The sequence below is a fragment of the Arachis duranensis genome, chromosome 7 (genome assembly GCF_000817695.3).
Source record: "Arachis duranensis cultivar V14167 chromosome 7, aradu.V14167.gnm2.J7QH, whole genome shotgun sequence".
Taxonomy (NCBI): domain Eukaryota; kingdom Viridiplantae; phylum Streptophyta; class Magnoliopsida; order Fabales; family Fabaceae; genus Arachis; species Arachis duranensis.
Window position 1 is genome coordinate 39,915,686 of NC_029778.3, and position 17,206 is coordinate 39,932,891.

At 36.7% G+C, this 17,206-nt stretch overlaps 1 non-coding gene across 1 annotated transcript; it reads right to left on the reverse strand.

Annotated features, from left to right (window-relative positions):
• Window positions 1-14,209: 14,209 nt before the first annotated feature.
• Window positions 14,210-14,317, reverse strand: LOC127740880 (small nucleolar RNA R71). The gene has a single exon (XR_008001736.1). It is a non-coding gene; the product is annotated as a small nucleolar RNA R71 (small nucleolar RNA).
• Between the last annotated feature and the right edge of the window lie 2,889 nt (window positions 14,318-17,206).

Here is a 17,206-nt window from a genome sequence, read left to right on the forward strand (position 1 = left end):
CTTAAAGATAAAATATAGAAAGTGTATAAATAGGAGTTAGTTTGATTTAGGAAGGAGCTTCGGTCATTATTTTTAGTTTTATTTTTGGCTCATTTTTAGTTTTTCATCTTTGAATTTGGGGAGTTGGGATTAGATCTGAGTTTACTTTTCATTGTTCTCTCTTCTACATTTCTTACTTTTCGTTTTGAATCTTGGATTGAGAATTGAAGGAATTCTGTTTCATTCTTGATCTGAGATTTCTCTTTGTCTACTTTCTGCATAATTCAGTGAATTGTGATTTGGATCTAAGTTTCCTTTATTGCTTTCATTTACATTTCTCTGCAAGTTCATTTTCTATTGGATCAAGGAAGGAATTGAGATCTAGACTTGTTTTCTAGTCTTATTGATCCCCTGAGATCCTCACTTGTTCTTTTAGATTTTGCAATTTAATCTTCTTGATGTTCTGATTCATATTCTAGTTCTCTGATTGATTGCACTTTGAGTTCTCTTGTTTAATTTGAAATCCCAGCCCCAATTCCTTTTACTCTTCCTGCAATTTTACACTTCTTGCACTTTAAGCTTCTACCGTTTAAATTTTTTGCGATCTAAGTTTCAGCCATTTACATTACTTATTCTTTAAGATTCAGTTCTTTAATTCTCCTACACTTTAATTTACAGTCAATCATCCCTCTCCCTTTTAAATTTCATGCAATTTAGCTTCTGTTGAATACAAATCACTCAAATCAACACTTGTTTGCTTGACTAAATCAATCACCTAACTAAAATTGCTCAATCCTTCAATCCCTGTGGGATCGACCTCACTCATGTGAGTTATTATTACTTGATGCGACCCGGTACACTTGCCGATGAGTTTTGTGTTGGATCATTTTCCACACATCAAGTTTTTGGCGCTGTTGTCGTGGATTGATTAGATTGACAATGATTAAGTAAGGTGGTGGTCTAGATTAAGCATTTTTTTCTTTTTCTTTCTTTTTCTTTAATTTTTTCCCTAACACACTAACTGTTTGAATATTTGCTTAAGCTAACCATGATCTCACTCTAGCAATAGAGTGCATTGTTACTGGTTTTCTGGCTTTGTGTGTGTTTCTTGTTGTCTTGGTTGTATGATAGAGGCAAGAGGAGAGACCTATACCTTATGTGAACAAGACGAAAGAACTCTCAAGAGGTTAAGAAGAGAGGCAAGAGGAAAAAGTGTTGGTGGTGAAGAAAATTCTGAGGAAGAGGATCAAGAGATAGAAGATAATCTACCTAATCCACCCGAGGGAGTGGCCAACAACAATGGTCAACCACAAAGGAGAGTCTTGGCTTCTTACATATTTGCTAATCCAAGGCATTGTGGGAGTAGCATCCTTACTCCCAATGTCAATGCAAACAACTTTGAATTGAAGCCTCAACTCATCACTCTCGTGCAAAACAATTGTTCATATGGAGGAGGGCCACTTGAAGATCCAAATCAACACTTATCCACTTTTCTGAGGATTTTTTGATACTGTCAAAACCAATGGTGTGCATCCTAACATATACAAGTTGTTGCTATTTCCATTTTCCCTCAGAGACAAAGCTACTCAATGGTTGGAGTCATTTCCAAGAGATAGCATCAACACTTGGGAAGATCTACTGAATAAGTTCATAGCCAAGTTCTATCCTCCTCAAAGGATCATTAGACTCAAAACAGAAGTCCAAACATTCACTAAGATGAATGGAGAGTCATTCTATAAGGCTTGGGAGAGATACAAGACTTTGATCAGAAAATGTTCACCAGACATGTTCAATGAATAGGATAAGCTTCAAAACTTCTATGAATGACTAACTCTGAAGGCTCAAGAAGCACTAGATCACTCAGCAGGAGGCTCCTTACAATTGATGAAGACTGCAGAGGAGGCCCTAAACCTTATTGATATGGTGGCAAACAATCAATATTTATTTGCTCATCAGAGACAACGCCAACCATCACAAAGAAAAGGAGTGCTAGAGTTGGAAGGAGTGGATCCTATCCTAGCTCAAAACAAGATGATGCAATAGCAAATTCAGCAATAATTTGAACAAATGGCTAAGAGGATTGATAGCCTGCAAGTTGCATCAGTGAATGTAACAAGCCAACTGATAAACCCCATTTTTAGGGTTTATCTTATATTGATTTTAGGAGATTTTAATACCTTTTACCCACATTTATTCAATGAATTAGCATGATTTTGTGATTGTCTCCTTATTTGTGCTTAGATGTGAAAACATGCTTTTAGACCTTTAATTTGATGGTTTTTATTCACCTTTGATTCCACTAGATGCCTTGATGTGTTTGTTAGTGATTTCAGGTTGAAAAGGGCTAGGAATGGATCAAAGGAGTGAAGAGGAAAGCATGCAAAGTGGAGAAATCATGGAAAAAGCCAAAGATTTGGACTCGCCCATGGACGTGCGCGCGCACCAGGCGCTTACACGCACCTTGTGAAATGGCCCATGGACACGTACGCGTCGGTGCTTATATATGATTTTTTAATGAATTCGCAACCAACAAATTCTGAGGAGCTGTGCGGCCCAATCCCAACCAACTTTGGCGCCAAAAATGCTATTTAAAGCCAAGGATTGAAGAGCAAAGGGGGATTTCCATCATTTACACTCATTAGGATTAGTTTAAAGTAGTTTTAGAGAGAGAAGCTCTCACTTCTCTCTAGAATTAGGATTAGGATTAGGTTTAGTTCTTAGATCTAGATTTAGATTCATCTTCTTCTACTTCTATCTTCTCAATTCTTTGTTGTTACATTCATTCTTCCTCCATTCTTTTGTTGTAATCTCTTTTATGTTGTTCTTATGTTTTGTCGTAGATCTACTTTTGTTTCTTCTACTCTCTTTCAATTCAATCAAGGTAATTCATAATAAATGTGTTTCTTTTAATTATTTTGTTAATTCCTTTCAATAATTGTTGTTAGATTTCATTCTTGTTGTCAATTTACTATGCTTTTCTTTTGTACCTTCCAAGTGTTTGATGAAATGCTTGGTTTGATTTTAGTGTAGGTTTTGTTTTTCTTGGCCTAGGTAGAGTAATTAGTGACTCTTGAGTTATCTAATTCCTTTGTTGATTGATAATTAGAAGTTGCTAATTGATTTGAATGCCTCTAAAGCTAGTCTTTCCTTTAGGAGTTGATTAGGACTTGAGGAATCAAATTGATTCATCCACTTGACTTTCCTCCATGGTTAGAGGTTAACTAAGTGGGAGCAATGGACAATTTGTTATCACAATTGAGGAGGATAACTAGGATAGGACTTCTAGTTCTCATATCTTGCCAAGAGCTTTAATAGTTGTTAGTTTATTTTCTTTGCCATTTATATTTCTTGTCTAAAATCTCAAAAACCCCAAAATATCTCATAACCAATAACAAGACACTTTATTGTAATTCTTAGGGAGAACGACCCGAGGTTTAATACTTCGGTTTATAGATTTTAGGGGTTTGTTACTTGTGACAAACAAATTTTTGTATGAAAGGATTAGTGTTGGTTTAGAAACTATACTTGCAACGAGATTTCATTTGTAAAATTCTAAACCGTCAAAAATCCAATCATCACCAACCATCAACTGGATGGGGATCGAATGAAGAGAACCAAGAGGATCAACAGCAGGAACAAGTTCAATATGTGCACAACCAAGGTTCTGGATCAAATGAAGTTTATGGTGACACCTATATCCCCTCCTGGAAGAACCACCCAAATCTTAGATGGGGAGATAGCCAAAATCAAAACCAATAGCCATGGCAAAGGAATTCAAGCCAAAATAACTCAAGAAACAACCAGAACCACAACCTGCAAAATAATAACCAAAATGCATATAGAAAACCCCAAAACAATTACCTCAATTCCAACCATTATCCATCCAATAACCAAACCGCCAACCACAAAAATTATCACCCACCCTCAACATGTCATAACCAACCACAAACACCACAAGACACTCAAAGAATCTCCAACCTGGAGATGCTGATGGAAAAGATGGTGAAGTATCAGGAGATGACAAGCAAGAATCATGAAGCCTCACTGAGAAACTTAGAAAGGCAAATTGGACAACTGTCCAAGCAAGCTGTGATTGAAAGGCCAACAAGCTTACTCCCAAGCGACACCATTCTGAATCCTAAAGAGGAATGCAAAGCTATTCAATTAAGCAGTGGAAGGAGCTTGGTGAATAACAAAGAAACCATAAAAAAGCCTGTGGAAAATGAAAAGAAGCCAGCTGAGAAAGATGAAGCTAGCAATAATGAAGAGTTGACAGCAAGCAAGCAAACTCCATAGAAGCCTAAAAAGAAAGATGAGCAGCCACAAGATTCAAGGAAAGGAAAGTAAGTAATGGAAGAACCAACTGAAGAACAAAGGCAATGAGTGAAAGCTTTCACACCTCCGCTGCCATATCCCCTAAGGTTCAACAAGGAAACCAAGGATCAACACTTCCCCAAATTCCTTGAAATCTTCAAGAAATTGGAGATTAATACCCCACTGGCTAAAGCATTAGAATAGATGCCTCTATATGCAAAGTTCTTGAAGGAGCTTATCAACAAAAAGAGAAGTTGGCATGAGAAAGAAATAGTGCTTCTTACTGAAGAATACAGTGCTGTAATTCAAAGGGGCCTCCCACTAAAATTCAAGGACCCTAGAAGCTTCTTCCTACCTCGTACCATTGGCAGCATAACTATTGATAAAACATTATATGACTTAGGAGCAAGCATCAATCTAATTCCCTATTCCATGATGAGAAGGCTGTGCATAGAGAAGGTAAAACCTACACCAAATGTCACTAGAGCTCATGGATAAATCATTGGTATTTCCCAGAGGAGTGATCGAAAATCTTCTGGTCCAAGTAGGGGCATTCATATTCCCAGCGGACTTTGTGATCCTGGATCTAGGAGAAGAAGGGAGTGACTCTATTATCTTAGGAAGACCCTTCCTGGCCACAACAAGGGCCATAATAGATGTTGAACAAGGAGAGCTTACCCTAAGGGTACATGATGAAAGCATCACTTTGAATGTCTTTCCAGAGACACAAACTATTGCTAAAAAAGAAAGCTGCATGGAGGTTGACAAGGAAGACTTGCAGTGGAAGGAAGAAACCAATAAGACACTCATCAATTCCCTCCCAAAGCAAGAAACAAGCAACAAAGTAGGATAAAAGGAAAATGAAACTGTACAGAATAATGAGGGAAAGCAAGAGGAAACTGAGGTGCTGGCCACTAAAAAGATAGATCCCAAAATGCAGCCTACTGTCAAAGGAGAAGGATCAACAAAAAAAGGGAAGAAAAGCAAAAAAAAGGCTCCATAAGGGTGGAAAAACAAAAAGATCCAAACTGAGGGATTCTCAAAGGGAGATAAAGTGCAACTGGTTTACCAACAGTTGGGAACAGAACAACAGGCTGATGATTACTATACTATCAATAGGATACTCTCATTGGAGCATGCAGAGATTGAACATCAAGGCACTAGAAGAAAGCTAATATTGAGAGGAGACAAATTGAGGCATCACAATCATCAACCACCCTGATGATGAGCCAATGTCAAGCTAGTGACAATAAAAGAGCACTCCATGGGAGGCAACCCATGATTTAGTTTTCTTGTCTTTAATGTTTTTAATATGAATAATAATTGTTGCTTTAACATGACTTCAATTTCTCTTAGACAATCTTGACAACCATTCATGACGCTAGAGAGCATATGATCCAATTGTAAGTTTGGTGTGCCCACGACACACTAAAACATATGTTCCTTGGAATATGTAGCCAAACATTCAACTGGGTGTTATACATATTACAAGAACAAGTCATGAAAGTCAAGGGTCTTGAGTCTTGAAACTCATGGAAGTACAACCATGCTTATAGTTTTGAGTTCATAATTAAAAATAGAAAGAAATAAAGCATTTTTTATGATGGTTTAACCAAAGGTGACAATAATCTTGCTGAAATCTCAATATCAATATTTGGAGGAAGTAACACCTTTGACCATATAACCAAACCCTAAATTTGGTGTCCTCCAAGACTATATACATGGAGAGTCACGGTTGGTTAAGTGAATATAAGGAGTGGTACGGTAGTCATTTTTTTTGTTTTGTTTTGTTTTAAATGTGAAATGTTTTCTAGATATCACTTGTTAATGCTTACCCTTTTTGTCTTATTATGGTGGTTAGGTGAGCAGAGAACTATTCAATGAAAGGGACAAGACAAGGAAAGATGAGATTGGCATGAAGACAAAAGTGGATCACATGGCTTGAAAGGTGAATCTGCACACCCTTGGAAGAAGCACTTTGAAGACCGAGGAGATATACTTCATGAAGAGGCAAATTTTGTCTTCATTCAACTTTGCATGCACACCTTTCATTGACCACTTGTCCAAATGAGTCCTAACCATCCATTATTCATTAAAGTTTACTATAAAAAGCCTCACTTGAACGATGCACATGAACCAAGATTTCACACATCTTGCACTCCAGATATTCAAACTTTGTGTTCTTTAAATATAAAGGCCTAAAAACCGTGCCCTATGTGCAACTAAGTACCATTGTTCACTTGCATCCATCATACTACCTTCACTTCAAACACTATTCTTCCAAAAGTATATCATATTTCCCAATGTTCTTCATAAACCTTCAACCTCAACTCTGTCAACCAATCAAGGGAAGCATGGCTTCTTCTTCAAGTGCCAAAAGATGAAGAGGAAAGGAACCCATGGTTGAAGAAGGTGGAAGAGAATACGATCAATGAAAGTTCAAATCATGGTACCATCAAATGCAATTGGCGTGGATGAATGGTAAAAAGATATATCCAGAAGTTCTATTTCAGCTACCTGATGAAGGGTGCCTAGAAATGAAAGCCAAGATCAGAAAGAGAAAATGGGAAGAATCACCTCACCAATCACCAGGATTAATGCAAACATCATAAGGGAGTTTTATGCCAACACCCCAAGGCTTGATGTGAATGAAGCTCCAACTTACAAGAGTTATGTACGGGGAGTAGAGGTAGACTTTAGTTCGAAGACTATCATGAAAGTCTTAGGACTAAGGACAGCCCATTTTGATGAGCCAGGGTACCACCAAAGAGTAAATGGAAACCCAAATTATGATGAAATCTCTAGTGATATTTGTGTGGTGAATACAGATTGGGAAAGAGATGAACACAGAAGGCACAAATACTTGAAAAGAGGAGATCTAACCCCTGAAGCAAAAGGGTAGTATGAGCTCATAAAGAGATCAATCTTGGGCACTGTGAACACTTCAGAAGTCAATAAGCAAAGGGCTGTCATGTTACACTGTATAATGGTGGGAGGAGTAGTAAAGGTTCACGAGATCATTGTAAGTGATATTCAAAAGATTGCAGAGAAGCCTTCAGCTGAAGCTCGGCTATATTACCCAAGTACCATTATGCGGTTGTGCATGAAGGCTAAAGTGCCACTGGAGGATGCAAACCCAAAATGGTTGAGGCCATCAATTCACTTAGCCACTACCCAAAATAGCCTTACCATATGAACAACCCTTGCAACCAACCTTGAGCCTACGCTTAACCCACTCATTCTTAATTCTAGCACATTACAAGCCAAGAAGCGAAAAACCATGAATGTCCCTACGTGGATCTTTGATTAGCTTAGGCTAGTGTGTGTGAGCATCATTCAAAGAGTGGGAAAACTTGGGACATTGGTTGAGGTAAAAGGATATTTTTGTTTTGTACTTCTATATTTGGGAACCGGGTACACACTCATGCGTTAATTAAATGTAAGACCTTATGCATTGATATTCTTTAAAGAAAGAATGAAAATTGAGAAAAACAAAAAGAAAAGAAAAAAAAGAAAAAAAAGGAAAAAAATTTATATGGAAAGGAAAACAAAAAAAGAGAAAGAAAAAAAAAGGGGGACAAAAAGTCCCAAAGTAAAGATGAATGAAGATCAATGCATATGTGTGGTAATCAAAAGGGAATGCATGAGTATGTGAAAAAGTGAGGAATGGTAGCTAGACTAGTGTATAATTGTATAGGATGTTATATAGGTTAGGTGGGAAGTTTAGGTTAATAAAAAAGATCCAATTTTTAGCCCACTTAGCCAAATATATAACCCCACCTTGACCCTAGCCCCATTACAACCTAGGAAAGACCTCATGATACATGTGCGCATGCATGTAACAATTGTTGATTGTTAGAGAAAGAACAAATTTTGGAAAAGCATTAAATAGGGAAGAATTGAGTGATTAACCCGATACAACGAGCGGATAGAGTGCAAACACTTCCGGTGAGGGTTCGAAGCTCAAACCCTAGTTCCTGGCTCTCACGAGCATTCTTCATGCAAGTTGTGCATATCTCACTTTGATGATTAAAATTGGTAAGTTTCGTGCATTGCCTACCATCTTGCCCTATGTGCTTGAATGTATCTTAGGAAGATCGTCTTGCTCTTAACCAAGTGGATAGTAGCACCAATCTTAGTTGCATTCATATAAGTAGATTGCACCTCATGAATCTCATGCCTTTGTGATCCTTTGGTCTTTTGCTTTTCTCTAAGCATGAGGACATGCTATAATCTAAGTGCGGGGAGGTTGATAAACCCCATTTTTAGGGTTTATCTTGTATTGATTTCGAGGGTTTTATCAATGATCCTACGCACTTATTCATATGAAAATACATGATTTTGTGTTCCTTTCCCAATTTTGCCTCATGGATGAAAACATGCTTCTTTTGCACTAAATTAGATATATTCTTAATCCTCTTCTAGTACCATTTGATACCGTGACCTGTGTGTTAAGTGGTTTCAGAGTCTATAGGGCACGGATGACTTGGAGTTGAGAATGGGAGCATGCATAAAGGAAAGGAGCATGGAAAATTGAGCTTTGGAAACTTCAGCAGCGGCACGCGCGTTCACATGGCGCGTCCGCGCAGATTTGCGCCACCAGAGCTAAAGCCAGGAGCCAAGCTATGAGCTGGCACATTTAGCGGCTAAGACATGATCCTCGTGGATGCGCCCGCGCAAATTACGCTTGCGCACGGATTGCAAATGACCTAGGGATGCGTACGTGTGCTGTGTACGTACGCGCCGATTGCCATACGTGATTTTTTAAGAGGCACGTGACCAATGCGTGGTGGCAGTTAGAAACACTGTTTTGGGGAAGAGTTTTGGCGGGAAAAAGCTTAAAGAGGCCAAGGATTGAGGGGTTTACGGGATTCATTCATTTTTGGACACTTTCTTAGATATTTTCCTAGAGTTGGTTACATTTTGGATAGAGAGAGAACCTCCAATCTCTCTCTAGGATTTCATTCTCTATTGCAATTCTCCTTTGATTCTCTTGGTGAGATCCATTGTAATACACTTTTATTTTGATGCAATTAGTAGATCTATTTTTCTCTTATTCTCAATTTGTGTTCTTTGATCCTCTCACTTTGGATCTAGCTTTGACTTTGTTACTTGGATTTGGAACTAGTGACTTGAGGTACTTTCATATCCATTACTTGTAATTCTTCAATTGTTGATGATTTTGTGATTTAGATCTCTTAATTTCAGTTCTTCATTTCAATTTCATAATGCCTCTTATGAATGCTCACCAAATGTTTGATAAAATGCCAACACTAGTTATGGAGTAAAAACCTTTCACTTGGCTTAGGGTTTGAACCATTAGAAGAACTTGAATAGTGGATGTCAATTGTTGATTGAGAATTAAGAATCGGTAATTGGTTTAGAGTGCACTAAAGCTAGATTCCCTTATGGTGAAGCTAGGACTTGTGACTCAAGCTAGTCACTTTCACTTGAATCTCCTCTACAATTAGAGGTCAACCAAGTGAAGCAAGACTTAATTGTTATCATCATTGAAGGAAACTATAGTGATAGAACTTCCAATGTTAACCCTTGGCCAAGTCCTTTAATATTGATTGTTTGTTATCCACTTTTGCTAGCTTGAACTAGTACATCAATCTTCAAAAACCATAACAAAATCTTCCTAATCAATAACATGCATTCTATAGTAATTCCAATGGAGGACGACTCGAGAGATTAATACTCTTGATTGTAGATTGTAGAATTGTTTGATGCGAGATTTGAATGTCGATTAGACTATACTCACGATTGTATTCACTATTAAATTCTATATCAACATACAAAATTTCATTTATCAATGATGTGCTTAAAATTCGAACAGGGGAATTAAAGGCTCAAAAAGTGGTTTACAAGTGTAGATGTTAGGGTTGGCCATATGGGTTTGTGAGTTCAATTTCAAAGATGGTCTCAATCATACTAAATAAAATTCAAAACATCAAATATAGGACATATAGACTAAAGCAAACCTAAGATCGCAATCATAAAAGAAGTTTAACAAAATTTGTGGTCGGAAATGTGCAACCACACAATTAAAGCTCAAATCTCACTAGCTATTTGTTCAAGCTCTTTTCTATGTTCCATAAAAATACTTCAAGCAAGTTCAAAAATAAGTTTTCAAATATAATCAATGGAACACTCGAAAAGGGATTTTTTGAAAATTCTTTGTCGTTTTAACCAAACTTCTTTATTCTACTAAGCAACATGCAAATATAACTATAATAAAACTATAAGCAAGCTGATGAGCGAATAATTTATACGCTTTTTGGCATTATTTTTAGCTAGTTTTTTGTAGGATCTAGCTACTTTTAGGGATGTTTTCATTAGTTTTTATGCTAAATTCATATTTCTGGACTTTACTATGAGTTTGTTTGTTTTTCTGTGATTTCAAGTATTTTCTGGCTGAAATTAAGGGACATGAGCAAAAATCTGATTTAGGCTGAAAAAAGGACTGCTGATGCTGTTGGATTCTGACCTCCCTGCACTCGAAATGGATTTTCTAGAGCTACAGAATTCCAAATGGCGCGCTCTCAATGGCGTTGGAAAGTAGACATCCAGAGATTTCCAGAAATATATGATAGTTTATACTTTATTCAAGTATAGATGACGCAAACTGGCGTTCAATGCCAGTTCCATGCTGCATTCTGGAGTAAAACGCCAGAAACACGTCACAAACCAGAGTTAAACGCCAAAAACACGTTAAAACATGGCGTTTAACTCCAAGAGAAGCCTCTGCACGTGTAAAGTTTAAGCTCAGCCCAAGCACACACCAAGTCGGCCCTGGAAGTGGATTTCTGCATCGATTACTTATCTCTGTAAACCCTAGTAACTAGTTTAGTATAAATAGAACTTTTTACTATTGTACTAGGGGTCCTTTTCCCTATTTTTGAATTCATATCACATTTTGGGGTCTGGCCATTCGGCCATGCCTGGACCACTATCACTTATGTATTTTCAACGGTGGAGTTTCTACACACCATAGATTAAGGTGTGGAGCTATGCTGTACCTCGAGTATTATTGCAAAGTACTATTGTTCTTCTATTCAATTCATACTTATTCTTATTCCAAGATATTCGTTGCACTTCAACATGATGAATGTGATGATCCGTGACACTCATCATCATTCTCACCTATGAACGCGTGACTGACAACCACTTCCGTTCTACCTTAGAACGAGTGAATATTTCTTAGATTCCTTGATCAGAATCTTTGTGGTATAAGCTAGAATTATTGGCAGCCATTCTTGAGAATCCGATAAGTCTAAACCATGTCTGTGGTATTCCAAGTAGGATTCAAGGATAGAATGACTGTGACGAGCTTCAAACTCGCGATTGTTGGGCGTGGTGACAAACGCAAAAGAATTAATGGATTCTATTCCGACATGATCGAGAACCGACAGATGATTAGCCGTGCTGTGACAGATTGACAACGGTGATGCCCTACATATAGCTTGCCATGGAAAGGAGTATGAATGATTGAAGGAAGGCAGTAGGAAAGCAGAGACTCAACAGGGACAAAGCATCTCCATACACTTATTTGAAATTCCCACCAATGATTTACATAAGTATCTCTATCTTTATTTTATGCTTTATTTATTATTATTTTCAAAAACCATTATAACCATTTGAATCTGCCTAACTGAGATTTACAAGATGACCATAGCTTGCTTCATACCAACAATCTCCATGGGATCGACCCTTATTCACGTAAGGTATTACTTGGACGATCCAGTGCACCTGTTGGTTAGTTATGCGGAGTTGTGACAAAGTGTGATTCACGTTTGAGAGCGCTACCAAGTTTTTGGCACCATTGTTGATGATCACAATTTCGTGCACCAAGTTTTTGGCGCCGTTGCCGGGGATTGTTCGAGTTTGGACAACTGACGGTTCATCTTGTTGTTCAGATTAGGTAATTTTCTTTTAATTTGTTTTCAAAAAGTTTTCAAAAATCTTTCAAAATTTTTCTTCTTTTTCGTTTTTCCAAAAATTAATTTTCGAAATAAATTAATAAAATCATAAAAGCCAAAAATATTTTTGTGTTTCTTGTTTGAATCTTGAGTCAATTTTTAAGTTTGGTGTAAATTGCATGTTTTTAAAAAATTTATGCATTTTTTTGAAAATTCATGCATGTGTTCTTCATGATCTTCAAGTTGTTCTTGGTAAGTCTTCTTGTTTGATCTTCATATTTTCTTGTTTTGTGTCTTTTGTTGTTTTTCATATGCATTTTTGCATCCATAGAGTCTAAGCATTGAAAATTCTTAAGTTAGGTGTCTTGCATGTTTTTCTTTCCTTGAAAATTTTTCAAAAATAAATCTTGATGTTCATCTTGATCTTCAAAGTATGCTTGGTGTTCATCTTGACATTCATAGTGTTCTTGCATGCATCATGTGTTTTGATCCAAAATTCTTATGTTTTGGGTCATTTTTGTGTTTTTTTCTCTCTCATAAAAAAATTCAAAAAAAAAAATATCTTTCCCTTTTTTTTCTCATAAATTTTGAAAATTTGAGGTGACTTAGTCAAAAATTTTTAAAACTTAGCTATTTCTTATAAGTCAAGTCAAATTTTCAAATTTAAAAATTTTATCTTTCAAAATCTTTTTCAAAAAAATTAAATCTTTTTCATTTTTCTTCTTATTTTTCAAAAATTTTTAAAATTTAATTCCAAAATCTTTTTCCTATCTTTATTTCAAATTTTCAAAAACTTTACTAACAATTAATGTGAATGATTAAAAAATTTGAAGTTTGTTACTTTCTTGTTAAGAAAGGTTCAATTTTTAAATTCTAGAATCATATCTTTTAGTTTCTTGTTAGTCAAGTAATCAATTTTAATTTTAAAAATCAAATCTTTTTCAACTATATCTTTTCAATCATATCTTTTCAAATAATATATTTTTCAAAAATTTGATTTTAAAACATCTTTTCTAACTTCTTATGTTTTCAAAATTGATTTTTAAATCTTTTTCAACTAACTAATTGACTTTTTGTTTATTTCTTATCTTTTTCAAAACCACCTAACTACTTTTCTCTTTCTAACTTTTGAAAATCACTTCCCTCTTTTTCAAAAATTTTCTTAATTAACTAATTGTTTCAAATTTTAATTTTAATTTATATTTCTTCTCTTAATTTTCGAAAATCACTAACCCTTTTTCAAAATTAATTTTTGAAATTCCCTCTCTTTTCTTCTTCTATTTAATTATTTATTTACTAACACTTCTCTTCATCTCAAGAATTCGAACCTACTCCTCCCCCCTGTGTTTGGATTTTTACCTTTTCCTTATTATATTCTTTTCTTCTTCTACTAACATAAAGGAATCTCTCTACTGTGGTAAAGAGGATCCCTATTATTATTTTCTGTTCCCTTCTTTTTTCATATGAGCAGGATCAAGGACAAGCATATTCTTGTTGAAGCAGATCCTGAACTTGAAAGGACTCTGAAGAGGAAACTAAGAGAAGCTAAATTACAACAATCCAGAGACAACCTTACAGAAATTTTCGAAAAGGAAGAGGAGATGGCAGTCGAAAATAATAATGCAAGAAGGATGCTTGGTGATTATAATACACCCACTTCCAAGTTTGATGGAAGAAGCATCTCAGTCCCTGCCATTAGAGCAAACAATTTTGAGCTGAAACCTCAACTAGTTGCTCTAATGCAATAGAACTACAAGTTTCATAGACTTCCATCAGAAGATCCCTATCAGTTTTTAACTGAGTTCTTGCAGATCTGTGAGACTGTTAAGACTAATGGAGTAGATCCTGAAGTCTACAGGCTCATGCTTTTCCCTTTTGCTGTAAGAGACAGAGCTAGAACATGGTTGGACTCACAACCTAAAGATAGCCTGGACTCTTGGGATAAGCTGGTCACGGCCTTCTTGGCTAGGTTTTTTCCTCCTCAAAAGCTGACCAAGCTTAGAGTGGATGTTCATACCTTCAAACAAAAAGATGGTGAATCCCTCTATGAAGCTTGGAAAAGATACAAGCAGATGACCAAAAGGTGTCCTTCTGACATGCTTTTAGAGTGGACCATTCTGGATATATTCTATTATGGTCTATCTGAGTTCTCCAAGATGTCACTAGACCATTCTGCAGGTGGATCCATTCACCTAAAGAAAACACCTGCAGAAGCTCAAGAACTTATTGACATGGTTGCAAATAATCAATTCATGTACACTTTTGAGAGGAATTCTGTGAATAATGGGATGCCTCAGAGGAAGGGAGTTCTTGAGATTGATGATCTGAATGCCATATTGGCTCAGAACAAAATGTTGACTCAGCAAGTCAACATGATTTTTCAAAGTCTGAGTGGATGGCAAAATGCATCCAACAGTACTAAAGAGGCATCTTCTGAAGAAGAAGCCTATGATCCTGAGAACCCTGCAATGGCAGAGGTAAATTACATGGGTGAATCTTATGGAAACACCTATAATTCCTCATGGAGAAATCATCCAAATTTCTCATAGAAGGATCAACAGAAGTCTCAACAAGGCTTTAATAATGGTGGAAGAAACATGCTTAGTAATAGCAAGCCTTTTCCATCATCTCAGCAACAGACAGAGAATTCTGAGCAGAGCTTCTCTAGGATAGCAAATATAGTCTCTGATCTGTCTAAGGCCACTTTAAGCTTCATGAGTGAAACAAGGTCCTCCATCAGAAATTTGGAGGCACAAGTGGGCCAGCTGAGTAAGAAAGTCACTGAAACTCCTCCTAGTACTCTCCCAAGCAATACTGAAGAGAATCCAAAAAGAGAGTGCAAGGCCATTGATATAATCAAAATGGCCGAACCCAGAGAGAAAGGGGAGGACGTGAATTCCAATGAGGAAGACCTCATGGGACGTATCTCAAACAAGAAGGAGTTCCCTATTGAGGACCTAAAGGAATCTGTGGCTCATATAGAGACCATAGAGATTCCGTTAAACCTCCTTCTGCCATTCATGAGCTCTGAAAACTATTCTTCCTCTGAAGAGGATGAAGAGGTAACTGGAGAGCAAGTTGCTCAATATCTGGGAGTGATAAATGACTATTTTATGGTTTATCTTGTGTTTAATTGAGTGAATTTTATCAATCTTTCATACACTTATTCATACTAATTGCACGAGTTTACGTTTTCCTTCCGGATTTTGTGCTATGATTGAAAACATGCTTCTTTGGCCTTATATTTGATAATATTAATCCTTTCTTATTACCATTAGATGCCATGATATGTGTGTTAAGTGATTTCAGGGATTACAGGGCATGAATGGCTCAGAGGATGGAAAGGAAGCATGCAAAAGTGGAAGGAATACAAAAAGTTGAAGAAACTGCTAAGCTGTCTAGCCTGACCTCTACGCACTCAAATGGTCATAACCTGAGCTACAAAATTCCAAATGAGATGGTTTCAGTTTCGTTGGAAAGCTAACATCCGGGGATTCGCAACGATATATAATTTGCCATAGCTGCCTTGAAGTTAGTTGACGCGAACACGTGAATGACGCGCCCGCATCACATCTGCGAACTTTAATCCATGCAAACACGTGGACGACGCCTCCGCGCCACTTTGCCGCGACCTGTACAGACCAGAAAGCACTGGGAGTGACTTCTGGGCTGTTTTTGACCTAGTTCTCGGCCCAAAAATATAGATTAGAGGCTAGGAGTGGAGCAGAATCAGATCATTCAATCATTACTCACAATTTTAGGTTTTAGATGTAGTTTTTAGAGAGAGAGGTTCTCTCCTCTCTCTTAGGAATTAGGATTAGAATTAGAATTTATCTTATTAGGATTATTTCTTCATCACAGGTCAATGTTCCTTTTATTTACTTTTCCAATTTAATTTATGAACTCCATGTTAAAAATTGATTTCCTTATTTAATATAATTTGAGGTATTTTAGACTCATGATTGTTTTCTTTTATTTATATAAATAATTTGGATTTTTTCCTCCTTTTGGCTTTGGTTGATTAATTGGTAACTCTTGAGTTGTCAAACTCAGCAGTGATTGAAATGGGAAGATTCTAATTGATCTAGATCGCTCTAAAGCTAGCCCTCCCACAGGGATTAACTAGGACTTGAGGATCAAGCTAATTAGTCCACTTGACCTTCCTCTGTTTAATAAAGGATAACTAAGTGGGATTAAAACCCAATTCTCATCACACCTGATAAGGGTAACTAGGATAGGAATTCCAATTCTAATACCTTGCCAAGAGTTTATTTTATTATTACTATTTTATTTTTCTTATCATTTAACATACTTGTTTCTTACTTTCAAAACCTCCAATTTACAAGACTCATAACCAATAATAAGAACATACCTTCCTGCAATTCCTTGAGAAGACGACCCGAGGTTTAAATACTTCGGTTATCAATTTTAAAGGGGTTTGTTACTTGTGACAACCAAAACATTTGTGAGAAAGGACTTTTGTTGGTTTAGAAGCTATACTTACAACATGAATTTATTCTGAATTCTAGATCACGCAAAAGTTTTCTCTTCAAAATGGCGCCGTTGCCGGGGAATTGTAAACGTGTGCCTTATTATTGGTTATTGTAAATATTTTTCTTTTACTTGTTTATTTGTTTCTTCTCTTCCCCCTTATTTCTGATAACTACTATGAATTCTCACCCCTCTCGCTTTGAGTTTGGTTCTACTTTTGTTGAAAGGAATGGAAGCTATAACAGGACTATGCATCATGGTCTAAGCAATCAAAGATGGATGGAGCCAAGAGGATCTGATCACCCCTCTAGGCAACAACACCTTCCTAGATGTCATGGACAGAGACCATTCTATAATGCATACCTAACTGATAGATTTGGTGGATCCCCTTGTAGCTACCAACAAGCCCTACCCTATGCTCAGAGACCATCCTCTCAACATAGCTTCGAACCACCACACTCACAAGCTTCTTTTCACCATTCGCTACCATATGATCCTTA